The sequence below is a fragment of the Ambystoma mexicanum genome, chromosome 5p (assembly GCF_040938575.1).
Source record: "Ambystoma mexicanum isolate Mex_15411 chromosome 5p, UKY_AmexF1_1, whole genome shotgun sequence".
NCBI lineage: Eukaryota > Metazoa > Chordata > Amphibia > Caudata > Ambystomatidae > Ambystoma > Ambystoma mexicanum.
In genome coordinates, this window is record NC_090930.1 from 537,424,903 (window position 1) to 537,441,909 (window position 17,007).

Here is a 17,007-nt window from a genome sequence, read left to right on the forward strand (position 1 = left end):
CAGATTGTGTCTGCACTCAGCAGTGTGACAGAAAGTATCAAGAGTTCACCTGCCGGTCGTACATTTGAAGAAAACATGTAACTGCAGGTGGGACAGTTTGTACTAAGTCTGCAAAATGGCAAAGCTGGTGCACCTTCCTCACGCACATATTAGTGCATGCAAAGGCAAGTAAGGAAACAGCAGAATATGCAGAGTGGAAACACCTTAGTGGTGGTTAGAAAAGCACTGTAGCTGCATGGGTTGCACAGAATAATGACTTCCTGCTGTACGTAATGAAGCTGTGTTTCCCGTTCTTGTAAACATTCTTGTATTCCACAATGTATGTATATCCATGAATGGTACCCCTAACACTAATGGCATAGCATAAAGTGTTTGTACTGCATGTGGCAAAAACTGCAATTAAGGAACAAGGGACCAGTGGGCAGGCTACTGCCCTTCCAATCAACGATTGTGTAGGGTACTTTAATGTACAGCATTTTGTACATCTGCTGTGGGAAACAAGAGGGGCACTCCTGTAGGGCAGCGGAGATGTAAAACAACTTTTGCAAACCATATGCCAAACTACAGACCCTTACCCGTTAATGAGCATTGTATTGTGCATGTACTGCAACACGCTACTGTACAGAGGGAAGGTACTTGGAAGTGCGTGGGAATGGTCCTTATGGGAGCATTACAATGACTGGCGCCTATCTAGGTGAGGACCACCCAATAATTCTGTCTCCCGGCATGTCCCCTACAGTATCCAGGCAGGTGCTGCCCCTTCTGTACCAGACCTTTCCTGCCGTTCCTTCTGTGACGTGTGTGAGAACACCATAATAAATGAAAATGAACTGTGAAAGGAAACAAGGTAAATAACGGAAGCACCTTTCACAGATCAACAACGGAATTGGCAATGCACGCATGCAGGGTGGGAGGCGTGGCAGTCTGGTAAACACTGTAGTTCAATCGGTTACAAAAAGGGTTGCTGTACAAAGAGGTTTTTTTTACATCTTGCAGGGCGTTTTCAAGAGAGTCAAAGCGCAACACTAAGTACAAAAAAAATCACTACTTTCAAGAAGGGCGCCAAGCCAATTTAGATGGGGTGTGCAAAAATCGGGATGACTGGCATAGTAAGATGAACATTATAGCTGGTGAAAAGTATTTGTGCTGTGAAACGTCATATTCCCATGGGCAAAGTATGCGACTGGCACATGTCGAACAAAGGCACAAATACTCTTCTTTGCAATGTACTGCGCTGTCTCCATTCACGGACCAAAGAGAAAATGACACTGCCACATCGCTGGCTGCATAATGCGATAGAAACTTATGCAAGAGATCGGAAACAAACGCATGAACTTGGCAAGTGCCTCCTTCATCGCAAACAGCTCTTAAGGTTGTGTAACATGCTGCTCAATTTTCCCTGCACAACGAGCAGCAATAATATCAGCATGATTGCATGTCACACAGAGAAACCAAAATCTGGCACTTCATTGTAGCTACTCCACAGCACTACACGTGCACATGATAGATTGCAAAATAAGTAGCCACTACACAGTGTTTTCCATTCACTTTCACTCAATGTATGTCGGAAGCCCCTAAAACCAGCACGCTGTGGCTCGTGAAACACCCAGCCATAACCGCACCCTCTGCATTTCTGTCGACAAATACACTGTGTAGCACAGTCTGTCCTTACACACCACACCCACAAACTTTATTGCCCAATCAGGTAGCCTCTTCAGGTCCATTTCTATGGCCGTCATCTGCAAAAGGGGTGTATGTAACACGTGCCACCCTGCAACTATCGTGATATTCACAGACTTTTCCTGCTGGGCGCAGGCAGGAGTGGGGGAATAACTTTCAACCAGGGGAGCGGACGTTGTTAGTTGTGGTGGCTCTTAAAAGAACCTTTGTTTTTTTTTTTCTTAAAGGTGCTTCCGTGTATGTATCGCAAACCAATGTTCTCATTCGCACAGGAGAACCTCCCAGCAGCACTCAAGAAGTCACCCATGCTTCTGTTGACGAAACCCCTTCCGACCTCTGGCTGGTGACAGGAATCATTGGAATACTTCCACACTATTCTCGGGGGTATACATGAGAAAAGAACCTTGACAGTAGGAAAAATGCACTGCACTTCTTAAATCACAATCTTCAGTTGACTCAACACATGGGAACAAGGCATGTAACCCATAAAGAAGGCTACAAAGTGCACGATCACAACGTGTACAGTTGCCGAAGAGGCCACACGTTTACATTCTACAAGCAGTCTGCTGAAACAGCACGCTTCGACACTGCACCACAAAGCGTCCACTACCTCCAAACTGAAATTGCCAGACATGTCTTCTTTGAGGGCATACACGCACAGATCTTCCACAAAGCCATCACCCACAATGAAAACTGTGCATCTTGCCATGTTTGCCAGCCACAGTATACAAAGTAATGGGGAAAGTGAATGCCACCATTTCTTGTGATGCACACCCAGATCACCTGATTAGCCAAAATCCATAGTCCCATCGGCCACCATAATGAGAAGCGCAAAATGAGCCACATGCCTTTCCTCAATGACCCCGAAGGGCCGCGCCTCAGTGAAGCAGGAGGACTCCTTCTCCCTATTGGTGCTCTTTCCTGTGACGTACACCCTGAGCACCTGATTGGCCAAAGGCCATACTCCCATTTCCATTGGCCAGCATGCTGAGAAGCGCAGAATGAGGCACGTGCCTTTCTCCAAGTACCGCACAGGCCACGCCCCCAGTTCACCATGTCAGCCACCCTCAGTAGGCAGAGAATAACAACAGTTTCACCTCCCCTTCTTGTTAACCACACCCACACTACCTGATTGGCTAAACTCCACACTGCCATGGCAATTGGGCAAAGTGAAAGGGCAGATTTTGGCATGTGTGCCTCCCAAGGTAGCGCGAGGGCAGCACCCCTGTAAAGCTGGAGCAGTCCTTCTTCCCTTTGCACTATCTTCTCTGCAGCTCTACTTCATTGGGTTATGCGTAAATAGGCACACACGCATCCACCAATGGCATCGAAGCCACCATCATCCAACACTGTCACTCCTGTACAACACTTGAAATGTACTGTTACACATTTACAGTACAAATGTCGTGCCATTCCAAAGCACGTCAACTACAAAGTTAAATGAAAGTATGCACGATTTCTCCATCCGCATACATCCACATAGCCACTCAAGTTGTGGCACGTGTAATCCTGAAAGTACCACGAAATGCACTACCTTTTCGTGATAGTGAGGGGGAGGGGCTAAACAATATACACTGGGTAGGGGATTTAGTCTTCCATCGTAGATGTATAAAGGTTTTATTGTTTATTATTATTTATTTTTTACATGCGTGCAAGCAACTTTTTTCGTATTTTCTCTTTATATGCATTTCTGTTTTACTCTCATCACATTTTTACCACATTCTGGTCAATGCTTCTTGCACAGTGTAAGAGAAAATGCATTGCCAATTGTGCTCAAATAAATGCCATTTCTACGGAACAACTGCGTATTTTGCTACCTCATTATCTCATAGTGGGTTAATGAACATCTCAGCAGTCTCCATAAACTCACGCAAAATTCTGTTTATAACACACCTTCCGGACTCTGGCTCGTGACAGGAATCATACACACTATCCTCGGGGGCATACGTGAGAAAAGCACCTTGGCAGTTGGAAAAATGAGCTGCACTGCTTTCATCACAATCTTCAGTTAACTCAACACATGGGAACAAGGCATGTAAACCATAAAGAATGCTCAAAAGTGCAGAATCACAACGTGTACAGTTGCCAAAGAAGCCACGGGTCGACATTCTACAAGCAGTTTGCCGAAACAGTTTGCGACCTCATGATCTCATAGTGGGTGCATTCCAGCAGTCTGCATAAACTCACGTAAAATTCTGTTTATAGCACACCTTCTGACCTCTGGCTTGGGACAAATTACACTGTCATGTACCCATACTCCTCTTGGTGCTATGCATGAGAAAACAACCGTGGCAGTAGGAAAAATACCCATCACTGCGGTCTCCAACCTCTTCAGGTGACGGATTAATTGTCCACACAACATGTAACCCAAATGTAGACTTCCATAGTGCAGCATGACTAAGTTAAAGGAGAGTTCCGGGACTTTTTTTTTATTGTCCCTACGGGTCGGCCATGTGTTTGTAAGCATAAATCGGTAGATCGTAGGAAACTTTCCTATGGACCTTACCCGACTTTTCGCCCCTTATCGCACTCGAAATCAGCCTCCATTTTGTGATAATCCTATCATTCCGCCGCATCGACCTGGCTCACCTGCCTTTGCGGCACTAAATCAAATCCCCCGCCCCTGAGCCTGACATCAGCAGACGCGTACTGCCCATTTCAAGCACGTCTCGTGTCAACAATCGCTGCGCCTCAGCTATTGACGTGTTGCCATGGAAATGGCAGGACGCCTCTTTCCCCAATAAGTATAAACAGACCGTTTCACAACATACAGCAGCAGATTTTCGATTCCATTCCTCTCTCTGTGTTACTTTGAGTATTCTGTGACTCGTTTCAGTGCTCTGGTCAGCTACCTTCGCCGCTTGTAGCCCGTGTGAACAGATACCAGTACCACCGCTATAAATTATTTTACTATCTTTACCGCACAATGGCCACAATAATGCCGTATATGTACGAGCCCGAGTACACCGAGGAAGAACTACTGGAAAGGCAAGCACGCGAAAACGATGGGGATTCGGACGGCAGTTGGGAGGACCAGTCAACGGATGAAGAGCCTGGACCATGTCGCATGGACGGCGTCTCCACCTGGTGCACGTGCAATCGGTGCGAGCTAATGCCAACTGAGGAGGAGAACTGCTGCTGCCGTGAAAATTCCGGGTGCTTGGCCTACATTTCGGAAAGCGAGCAAAGTCAGCAGGAAGGCGAGCAAAGTCCGCAATGCATCACCGAGCTGCCAGAGTTCAGGGAAGCCTGCCTCTCACGGACAGTGTTGAGGATGATGATGGTGCTTATGCACGAACTTCGTGGCACTGTTCGTCCGCGTAATCCGAGTAACGAGTAAGTATACTCTGTTTGTGATGTCAGTGATGCCACCACTATTTCATGGTCGTCTCCCACATATAAAATTACATTTACATATCATTGGAACGCATGTAAATTGGTTCCATATAGTGCATTTTCTAGATATAATTTTTTTCTAAGAAAAATGACATGTGTTACCTGAATCGACATTGATAAGAAAGTTTGGTCAGTTTAATACAGTTTGCATCTTTTTTTTTCACAGGTGGTACAGGCTGGTGGCCTATCGTTGCTTCACTTGGTGGCTTCACGGGAGGCTCGGACACCGCGTTCGGAGAGTAATACCTGCCTGTGCGGTACTTGCCATTAGACAACATTTCCCCAGTGACAGTGGACAATACCGCGGATTTTCCCTCGATGTGCTGCAACCTCAACTTTACAATGTGTAATGTTTATTATTTATGTTTAATTAAAATCTAAAATAAAGGCCAACATATATTTTAACAATGGTTGTTTTGATTTTTTAAATGAATCTAGTGTATATTCTCCTGGGAGGGTGAGGTATTTATAAACTCACCCCCCTGCCTTCCATGTAGTAGATCCTGCAGCCATCCTCTTACATTCAGTTAGATGGCCTCTCCTTGGTGAGGCCCTGCGGCAAACGGGTCTTGTCTGCACGACCACCGCCCCGATCCACCCCCCGCCTTATCAAAGGCAGTTCGCACCGGGGTACTTGAGCTGCTGGCAAGTGGAGCTGTCAGGGAGCGATAAAGGCCAAGAGGTGCCAAAGACCATGTACACTTCAAAGTGGTCTATAGAGCATGGGTTTGTTGTTCCCATGTCTACCTCCAGACCCCGTGTCTCCTGCCAAGCATCCCCCTCACGCTGGACGGCCCCCTGCAATCCACATAAGTGTGTCTCCATTCACGAGTCTTCCTGTGTCTTGTCTGCACGACCACCGCCCCGATCCACCCCCCGCCCTATCAAAGGCAGTTCGCACCGGGGTACTTGAGCTGCTGGCAAGTGGAGCTGTCAGGGAGCGATAAAGGCCAAGAGGTGCCAAAGACCATGTACACTTCAAAGTGGTCTATAGAGCATGGGTTTGTTGTTCCCATGTCTACCTCCAGACCCCGTGTCTCCTGCCAAGCATCCCCCTCACGCTGGACGGCCCCCTGCAATCCACATAATGCCACGACATATACACGTCATTCATTCACAAACACACCCCTGGTTCGAATTCTTTATAACCCACCTCATATTTCTAATGAGAACTTCTTTGCGCTTTGCTAGTCAACCCGTGAAGGTGCTGGTTATCTGCTCTTCGTCTCTGTGAACTTCCGTGACCACTTTGAGCAAACTCGTCAGTTTGCAACCTGTGAACTGCTCCCTGTTCTACGACAAGAAACTACTCTGATCCCTGCATCTAACTGTTTGTTCGTCAAGGTAAGTCCATGTACCATAATCATTTTGCGTCCAATTTTTTAATTTATATCTATTTGCTAGTAGTCATCAAATTGCATCCATGTTTTCTTTTCGTTCACGACAGTACATGCAAGGAACTAGTCACATGTTCTGAGTTTAGTCAAATTACTTTTTCTATTTTTTGAAAGTTATTGAAATACTTATCCGCATGTGAATAACGTGTATAGTTCCAAGAACCAAAACGGACCTTGCATTGAACCTTTTATGTGTCATTTACTGTTTTAACACATTGGTATTCATAGAGAATTGTTGATCTTTACTTTTCAGAACTTTCCATAATGCCTGCCTGTTCCATTGGCGGTTGCCCTTCGAAGACCCATAACAAATCTGAAGGTACTATAATGCATGTTTTCCCTAAGACAATAGATCAGATAAGAGAATGGGTCCGATATTGCGGATATCCAGCCTCTGAGCTAGAAAGTAGAGTCCTAGAAGTCTTTGCGGACAAGAGGGGTGATCGATACCGCATCTGCAGCAGGCACTTTAGCCCAGACATGTACTCCACATCATTGCTAATAAAGAAGAAAACACCGCGAGCGAGGCGAAAATTGCTCTCAACCGCTATTCCCACTCTATTCGTCCACATCCCTCCACTGGTGAGTCAAGTTTACGTATTTATCTCTCGGCCTTGCGGTAGTGTGTAGCATTAGCTAACAATAATTTCCCCATTTATGTATCCACTCAATATGAAGGCTGAAGATTCTCCATCCGTGTCGTTATTGCAGTCATCAGCCACTTCAAGCGCCTATCGGGTAATCTTACTTAGCTATTCTGCCACTGACTTGTTTTAGGCATGTAAATCAATAGTTTTAATTGATCGTGTAATTATTTTACCTAATGGTACACCCTTGTACTCGTCCTCTAGTCTTTGTTTTCAGTTATAATTATTGTTATCCAAAATAATGCAAGTACTGTCTTTCAGGGAGATGCTGAGGAGTCCAACGCATTGACGACAACCGTAGATGTCACTCAGATGCTCGAGGTACGTTTCCGGACAGTTCCATCGATGGAGATCATCAGATCTTGCATTCTTGTAGCGTGATTGTTACACACAATGTTTCTTTCGTTTTTAGCCATTGGTATGTCCTTCTGTCGTCGCCCTCCTATGTGTCTTCTTTTTTCAATATTGTGTTCATTACTAATGAAAGTCCTATGTTTCAGGGAGTCGATGGAGCATTAGTCCAAGTAGAAGGGGGAGCATGCAGTTACGGGTCGGCGCAACAGCTTGCAGAAGTGTGCACCGCAGTTACATCGTCCCTTGATGTTCTTATGCATTTCGAGGTATGGATACTGACAGTTCGATCAAGCGAAATCATATGACGTGATTACATCCGCTATACTTCCTTCTTTATTAACGCAAGTACTATGTTTCAGGGAGATGACGGAGCTTCTTCTACAAGAACATCACCCCTAGTAGTTGATGCAGATCTCTGGGTGGTGACACTTCCAACGATCGAGCAAATCGAATCATATTTACATATCCATTATTTATTTTAGACAACTGATCATTTGTGCAGGTCTATTTAGATGAGCCGTTGACGCCTGCTCAAAGTTTATGTTCTTTTTAACAAAATAGAAAAGCATACTAATGCAATTACTGTGTTTCAGGGAGTTGCTGAAGCGTCATCTTCAATAATATCATCAATGGAAGTCTATGCGGAGCCCGAGGTATGGATCTTGACAGTTCAATCTAACTAGATCAACAATGCGTGAACTATTGTCGTTTGAATGTTCTACACAATGCGTTCATTCGTGTTTTGCTATTGAGATGTACGTATGGGTATTGGTCCCCAAGTACATTTTGTGTTTTCAATATTATTATACATACTAATGAAAGTTCTATGTTTCAGGGAGTCGATGGAGCCTCAGTGAGTGATGGATGTGCTTATCATGAAAATATAGTCGTTGCAGCGCGAGAGGAAGTGGAGACATGCACACACGAGTCGGAGCAACAGCGTCCAGATGTTGAAGTTCGAGGCAAGAAAGTTTCAAAGAAAAGAAAGCAAAAGAAGGTTAGTGTCCTGTTCACTATATTATGTTGTCTTTCACTGTCAATAGTTCAATACTGTAAGTTGTGTTTAAACTGAACATCCCTTTTCTAATCTGTCCTCTAGTTGCGAGTGGGTGTAAGAACTAAATCTACACAGACAGTGAAGCGAACGAGAGATGTTGCTTGTCAAACCTTTTGGCAGGGACTTGAGACTGGAGATGCATCGTGCCAATGGGAAGAATATGAAGTGATTGACAACGGAGCTATACCACCACCAGCCATTGATAGTGAATGTCCTCCTGGTAGTTTGGATGCAGTCGGAGATCAATTCACAGAATCCACACCCGCAAAAAATAAGAGCGCGCGAAAGTTGAAGACATTGTTTTTTTCTCCCATCTCCGGACAAGGAACAGATGTTGCAATGGAAGAGAATGACGTGGACGACAATGAAACACCATCAATATCACTCAGCATAGCGGAAGACGATATCAGAGATTGTACCTTTCATGCGAGTGACATGTCCTCAACGTTACAGGCCGAACCAGCTGGGATGCAGAGTGAAAGTATAAGGAAAGAGGCCAAATTCATTGTATTCGATAGCTGTTTGATGGATATTATTATGATGATGAAATGTGGGCATTCGGTTGGTGGGGAAGTATGTGGGGAGCCATTGATTAATGTGACTCGTGCAATTCGAGGCACTAACCTTAAAATACATGCCACCTGTACACAATATCATCCGTTCGCATGGTCTGCACAACCCATGCTGGGGCAACTGCCAGCAGGCAATCTACTTTGTGCAGCGGCCGCACTTTTTAGTGGTTCAAGTTTTAAAAAGTTACAGTATTTCTTTCAGTTTGTGGGAATCCATTTCATTGCGAAAAGTCAGTTCTACAAATACCAAACCGATTATCTATTTCCAGCCATCAGCGAAGCTTGGAGAATGGAAAAAATGTCAATGGAAAGTACATTCGCGGGCAAACGCTTCAGGCTAGCCGGTGATGGACAGTGCGACAGCCCAGGATTTTCAGCCAAGTACTGCACCTACCACTTTCAGGACATGGAAAGTAAGAAAATTGTGAGTTCGGTGGTCGTGCAGGTGTCACAAAGTACATCCTCAGTGGCCATGGAGAAAGTTGGCTTTGTAGCATCATTGCAAGAACTACAATCGCGGGGAATGGTGATCGACCTGATAGCCACGGACAGACACGTTTCAATTGCCAAGACAATGAGAGAACAGTACAAAAATATAAATCACCAATTTGACGTTTGGCATCTTGCAAAATCAATCAATAAAAAATTGTCTGCTGCAGGTAAAAAAAAAGAATTGCAAGGTATTTCACAGTGGTCCAAGTCAATCAGCAACCATCTTTGGTGGAGCTCAAAAACATGTGAAGGGTCGTTGGAAATTCTACTGGAAAAATGGCGGTCAGTAATGTTGCACTGTAGCAACGTACATCGATGGTCGACAAATGAGCATTTCCACAAATGTGAACATGGCCATTTGTCCACAGAGGAGGCACGGAAGAAGAAGTGGTTGATTCCTTCATCACCCACTCACAAAGCCATTGAAAAGATTGTATTTGATAAAACTATAACAAAAGCTTTGAGGGGACTCACGGAATTCTGCCACACAGGAGATTTGGAGGTGTTCCACAATATGTGCCTCAAGTACAGGCCCAAAAGATTGCATTTTGGCATGGAAGGCATGATAAATCGGACTCTTTTAGCGGTCTTGGCACATAACCATAATGTTGGCCGTCAACAAAGTAGGACGACCGGAACTTTAGGGACGCTTCGCTACAATAAGGCCTTCACTAAAAGAAGTAAACAATGGGTGATCAAACCAGTGTTTGAGGATATGCAATATGAGTTTATTGAGAGACTTATCGTAGATGTCCTCGATAGGCACATACATGGAGTGGTGAACGAACCTATGCAGGGGACAACTGCATTGCCACCCAACATTGCCTCTGTTCCATGTCCACCTAAAGCAGAGCTCATTGAGAAATACACATCACGGTTTAAATGATTGTAATTTGATTGTCTGTTCTCTCGAGTCTCCTCATGTTGCAGGCCCATTGCAATTAAACCAAACAGTAATATAAATCATTTTTACAAAAATTATAGAATGTTTCCGTATTGCAAAAACATGGCCGACCCATAGGGACAATAAAAAAAAAGGCACGCAGACAAGATGTCCCTAAAACTAACTGCAGCTAACTAGAAATGTGTGCTCGCTCAAAGTGAAGGTCAGCTGCTTTGATGTTTTGCTCGGGTGGCGGAACGGCCCACGACCCAATATAAGGTTCTATTGTGATTTGACCTTGACAGGCCGGGACCATCCTGAAAGACTAAGAAAAGATAATGAATAAAATTTCAGAAACGAAACGATGAGCCACGTTCATTAGAAGAAGTAACGTCGGCAAAGAAGGAGTGGTGTTTCGGGTCTGCCCTACACAGAGACACAATGGAAAATGCAAATATAATGTAAGTAACTTTTGATGAGTTTATACCGCAATTTCATTACTATACAGTGGCTTTAAAGACGGGTTCAGTTGTACTTGTTCGTTCTATGTGGCATATTGTTTTCTACCGCGCACTATCTTGAGGAGAAACATCTGCTTTTACTGAAGCACCTCAAAACCTTCCTCTTTGCTTCTGCTTTCTCTCTCCCTCTCCCCTGCTACAACTGGTCCACTGTCTGCGACCTCAGTCCTGGGCCCTTCCACTCTCCACCTGCACTCCCCCCCCCCCTCCATGCCTCGCCACGCCTTTAAACACTTGTGTACACCCAGTAGCGCTGTCCTCGCTATGAAATGAATAATTTTAATAAGGATCTGATGGTGAGACTAATTTCATTTTTTATGTTTTTAGGTACATCATTCACTACTGTCTGTGTCACGAGTACCAGACACCGGCGGACGGCTTCTACAGCCGCCAGTTGCTTCTCCGCGTGAACAACGTTACCACCCTGACCATTTTATGGGACGATCGCCAAGTACAAGTATGCCCTTACGCGGTACTAACGGTTAGATGCAACATACCTACCATTGTGGTGGCCTAGTGCCTCGTTGTTGGAACAGCCATGCGATTATCAGTGCGACAGAAGAGCTTATTTTTATCGTAAACCAACACCCTGTGTACTGCACACGAACATCGCTTCCCTCAAGACGAACTAATTTGGATCGAGAGCAAAGAAAAATGCAAATCGCTGAATATTCTCTAAACATTTGATGTCCAATAAACGTACTTTGCCAAATGTACAATCTTGCCGTTTGCTTTTAAACCACGGTTTCACATTCCGAATTGTGGTGCTGTATTGTGAGATGCTCTAAGACCCTGTGTACAGCAAAGGACCATCGCGTTCCTCAATACGAACTTTTTGGAACATGAGCAAATAAAAATGCAAATCGCTGAATATTCTCTAAACATTTGATGTCAAATAAATGTACTTTACCACATTTACAATCTTGCGGTTTGATTTCAAAGTACAGTTTCATATTCCGAATTGTGGTGCGCTGTATTGTGAGCTGATCTGTGTTGATTTCCGGGGTCTGTGTGGAGTCGCGTAGAAGACGCCTGGGCGCGTTTGCCTACGCAGCTCAGTCACGTCACGGATAGAGGCGGGGAATATGAATGTTTTGATAAAGTCTGTTTCAGGGGCGGGGGATTTGATTTAGTGCCGCAAAGGCAGGTGAGCCAGGTCGATGCGGCGGAATGATAGGATTATCACAAAATGGAGGCTGATTTCGAGTGCGATAAGGGGCGAAAAGTCGGGTAAGGTCCATAGGAAAGTTTCCTACGATCTACCGATTTATGCTTACAAACACATGGCCGACCCGTAGGGACAATAAAAAAAAAGTCCCGGAACTCTCCTTTAACGTTTGTGGCGGACGCCACATATATGCAAAGGCGAACCATCCCGCCAAAACTGCATTCACCCTGACAGGCCCAGAAAGCGTCCACTCCTTCCAACCCGAAATTACCAGCAACGCCTCTTTGCACACAGCACCTGTGCAGATGGCGCACAAAGGTATCACAAAGGTATCACCGACGATAAGCACTGTGCGTCTCTCCATCTCGACCAGCCTCACAACACATTATTGGGACACCCTTCCTGTGAACCACACCCTAAACTCCTAATTGCCTATTTCCCACAATTCCATTTCCCTTTCCACCCTGCTCATAATGGCAGGATGTGCATGTGCGCTTTCCCATCTACAGTGAGGGCCACGGCCCAGTAAAGCTCAGACAATACTTCTTCCCTTTGCACAGTCACTTTTTGCAGCTCTTGAGTGTTGTCAAATTTTCAAACACACAGGCAGCAATTACATACAAAACCTCTGCACTGCACACTGTCATTTCTATTCACCACTCCATATTTACCGTTAAACACTCTCAGTACACGTTCCATTTCATTGCAAAGCCCCTCGACTAGAAACTTCTGCTAAATAATGCATGATTGCAGCATCCACAAAGATCCTAAGACGCACCCAGCATACCTATGGCCATGCACACAACATTGCAGTTCTTTCCACACCCACCACAACAATAATCATCCAAGCAAGTGAACATGTGGGCACCTAACATTATGCCCAAACGTAACATACTTAACAGCACTTCTACCCAACTCCCCCACACCATAAAACACCCATTCACAGGCGCTGTTGCGTGCTTAAGAGATGGCTGCCTAATCCACGGAGCTCCGATCCATAATAAATTCTGACTCATAATACTGCTAATCAGGGCCACCCATAGGCTAGAACAGACATGCTTGTATCTAAAGGTCCGGGAGATATAGACCGAAAATCCAGTTCATAACCGCGTGGAAACTGCAGAGAAAACAGTGCCACAAAATCCAACGTGAATGTAGGCAGGGCACTGCCCCATTACATGGTTACGCCGCAGCCGGTGGCTATGACCAAATAATAGACCTGCCTTACCTCGGCTCCCTCTTCTGAGTGCCCTTGTAGCCTGGGCACGGTCCTCCTACCCACACTCCGGATGTTGGCTGGAGGAGTGGGTCGCCACACCCAGCGAGGTGGGAAACACCTGGGAGGTATATGGTACCGTGAAAGCCCTTGTGCATGACATGCTGAGCGGGGCAACACCCACACTAGTGAAGGACTTCCTCACGTCTCAATTCCAATATTAAAACACACATCCGAGACAATAGCAGGAAGCAATTAGACTCCCCGCTACAAGTGGTACCGATACGGCGCTGATGCTCCTCCCGTCCCGAACCATGACGGTGCTACGCATTGCCATGGATTAATTACAACCAATGAAACAGAACTACGTTGGAGAACGCAGTCCATCCATTGGCACAGATCATAGGGAAGGTACAGACCAATTGCACACTGTACACAACACGCTACTGACCACCCCATTTAGGTTGAGGGAGGAGGACTAGGGGGGTTAACTGCACATATCTCTGGCAATACCGTGCCTGGCCACCCAGGCCCTGGTTTAATCTGGACCCCACATTATGTAGCATTACCAACAAGTCCGTACATCAGGGATCCTTATTGCACCGGAGACACCGGCTGAGCCTTGGATGGGGTAAAACAACCATGGTGGAGTGGCACAGTCTGGGAACACACCCATAAAACAAACATCAGGTGGCCCTACGATGTGGGAGGGCATAGTTCATTCCTTAACTCAGATAACAAAACAGACACAACTGTAGATCCCTTCCGAGTCAAGTTAACGCTCACTCCTATACTAAAGCATACTGGGAAAGGCGCTGGATATGAGGCGTGCGTCTGCGGACGACGCTGAACCTCACAACAAAGACCCCTATATGAACCTACGTCTTGGACAGCGTTGACTCAATATTACCACACAGCAGTGAACCTTATACTGCTAAAATCACAGTTTAAGCTGTCTACCAGTTTGCAACTAGGCCAACCCTGGTCGTTTGGTAGGAACACATATTAAGCCTACGACCACTGATTATATATATCCGAGTATAGCGGGGCAGCGTCGGAGCCCAGTCACGTCAAGACCCTATCACCTAGAGGCCAGGGCAATAACTGGTGGAGTACGCTGTCTAGTGAACGAGCAATCATCCCCTAGTTACCTACCCACCTCCCATCCTACGGTGTAAGGTACCAAGAACCCTACAACAGGGCCGATGATGAAAGGAGCAGGCACCAAAAAGAAGGGGCCAATGGATTGATTCACAAGTACCCAAGCACAGGGCCACATTGCGTAAACGTCGGCAGTTGCCAACACCCAAACTGAAACCCTAGACAATGACAGAGAGGATTGCCTGGAAGCCATTGTACAAAACGGATTCCTAGCTGTGAACGTCAAATTAGATGACATTGTCGCAACTATTGGCTCACTTAAAGCGAGGGTTGACAAAGAAAGTGTATGCATTACTTAGGTCGAGGGCAGAATCAGCACAAATGAAGACGCCATTACCCAACATGGCCGAGACATTGCTCAATTAAAAGGAGACCTATCTATCTAAGATGCAAATCAAGTGTGAGGATCTTGAATCAAGATCCAGGAGAAACAACATCTGAATAGTTGGTGTATCGGAATCCTTTGTCAGAGGCTCAATGGAGGGACGCGTGGAATCTCTCCTGAAATTGCTCTTTGGTGTGGAATCCTTCTCAGAGCACTTCCTGGTCGAGAGGGCCCACCGCACTTTGGCCCCTCTGCCCAGACTCAGGGTGCCACACTGCACTTCGAGGAGAATCACATACACCTACATCCAGATTTCGTCGCAGGTGTACGAGGTCATACGAGCCAGTTAAGCGGCTACTCCGAGCATGCCAAGTGCCCTATGCCCTGATGTTCCCCGCCAAAATGAGAATTCAACATGGGGGAAAGGCACATTTCTTTGAGACCCCTACTGCTGCCATGTCCTACATCGAGGCCTCCATCTCTCTTCCACCCCGGGAACGCGGGACAGATCAAAAAGCAGAGACCCCGACCTGATGAAGAGGGACATGGCCCAGCAGACTGAACGATGTGAATGTCAATATCCTTTACATTAGTTGAATGGTTATACAGTGGGTGGCGCTATACGTTACCCTTTGGAACTGGATCGGGACGCCTGGTAGGGGCAGCCATGTAGCTGCAACATGGTAACCTTAGGAAAGCTCCACAAGTTTGAGGGGGAACTTCGTCAAGTTGGTGATGATGATGTGGGTGGGGGCTGGGGGAAGGTGGGGAAGGGGTGTTTCTCCACAATACCTATATGGGATGTGTGAGGGGTGTGGAGTTCAGGCCCAGTTGTGGGAGTTAAATGGTTTAAAATATATGGTCATGCCACCACGAATGGCACTTCCATGAAAAATACATACATGAACAAGGAAATAGATGCTGAACGCAAATACACACTGGTATCCAACAGGTGAAGGGCTGAAAATTCATTTTCTGTCTTGGAACGTACGTGGGCTCAATAATCCAATGAAATCCAGAAAAGTTGGGTCTTACATCACCAGGCATCAACCCCACATATTGATGCTGCAGGAAACCCATGCACTAGGGAAAGTCAACACTGATTTTTGGCAAACTGGGGTAAACAGCAATACTTTACTGAATACTCCACTCAAACCAGAGGGGTACTTACGTTGTTAAACCCATCACTGGGATTTACATATGCAGGTGGTAAGATTGATCCCGGGGGTGGTACATGGTGGTTTGGGGTGATGTGGCAGGACAACTGGTTACCCTATTCAACACCTATGGTCCCAATATAGATGACCCTAATTTTTACATTAACATTCTGGATATACTCACTCAGTTGGAGGAAGCCTGGATAATATGGGGAGGGGACTTTAATACAGTGCTAGACACTGCTTGCGACAGATCCTCTAATGTTCATCGGCCACCTACCAAGGCAGCCGTCACTTTGCAGCAGATACTGACACAATTATTGTTGATCGATGCATGGAGAACACTACATCTGCACGAGAGACAATACACATAGTACTCTTCAGTGCACGACTCTGAATCGCGCATTGATTACTGGCTCCTCTCCTCTTCCTCGAACACATTAATGAGCTATGACATCTAGCCGCACACGCTATCCAACCATTCCCCGATATCATTGGCGGTGCTGCTACGTGAGACCCCACAGCCTGCCAAAAGATGGAGGATGCCCAAGGCTATCCTAAAAGACCTGGATGTAGTGGAGTTCCTCCATACGGAGATTGAAGAATTCTTAATGAACCATGAAGGATCCGTGGATCGGTATGCAACACTATGGGAGACCTTTAAAGTCTGGGTAAGGGGGGTCCTTATGTCCAAGATTATGGTACTCTTGAAATCTGTGAGACTAGAACTTACAGAAGTCGAATCGCAGTTACGCAATTTGGAACTCACAAATAGTGACACCCGCGATAAAAATATTCTTTCCGACATCAACAAACTATTAAGAGAGTTTGATAAGCTAGCCTCCAGGGAAACACAGTACATGTATGCCCCTCTTAAAGCACGCAGATATGTGGAGGGTAACAAGGCGGGGTGGTCCCTGGCCAATCTAATAAAAGCCGAGAGACAACATAACCCCATTGCAAGTATCCACACGGCAGATG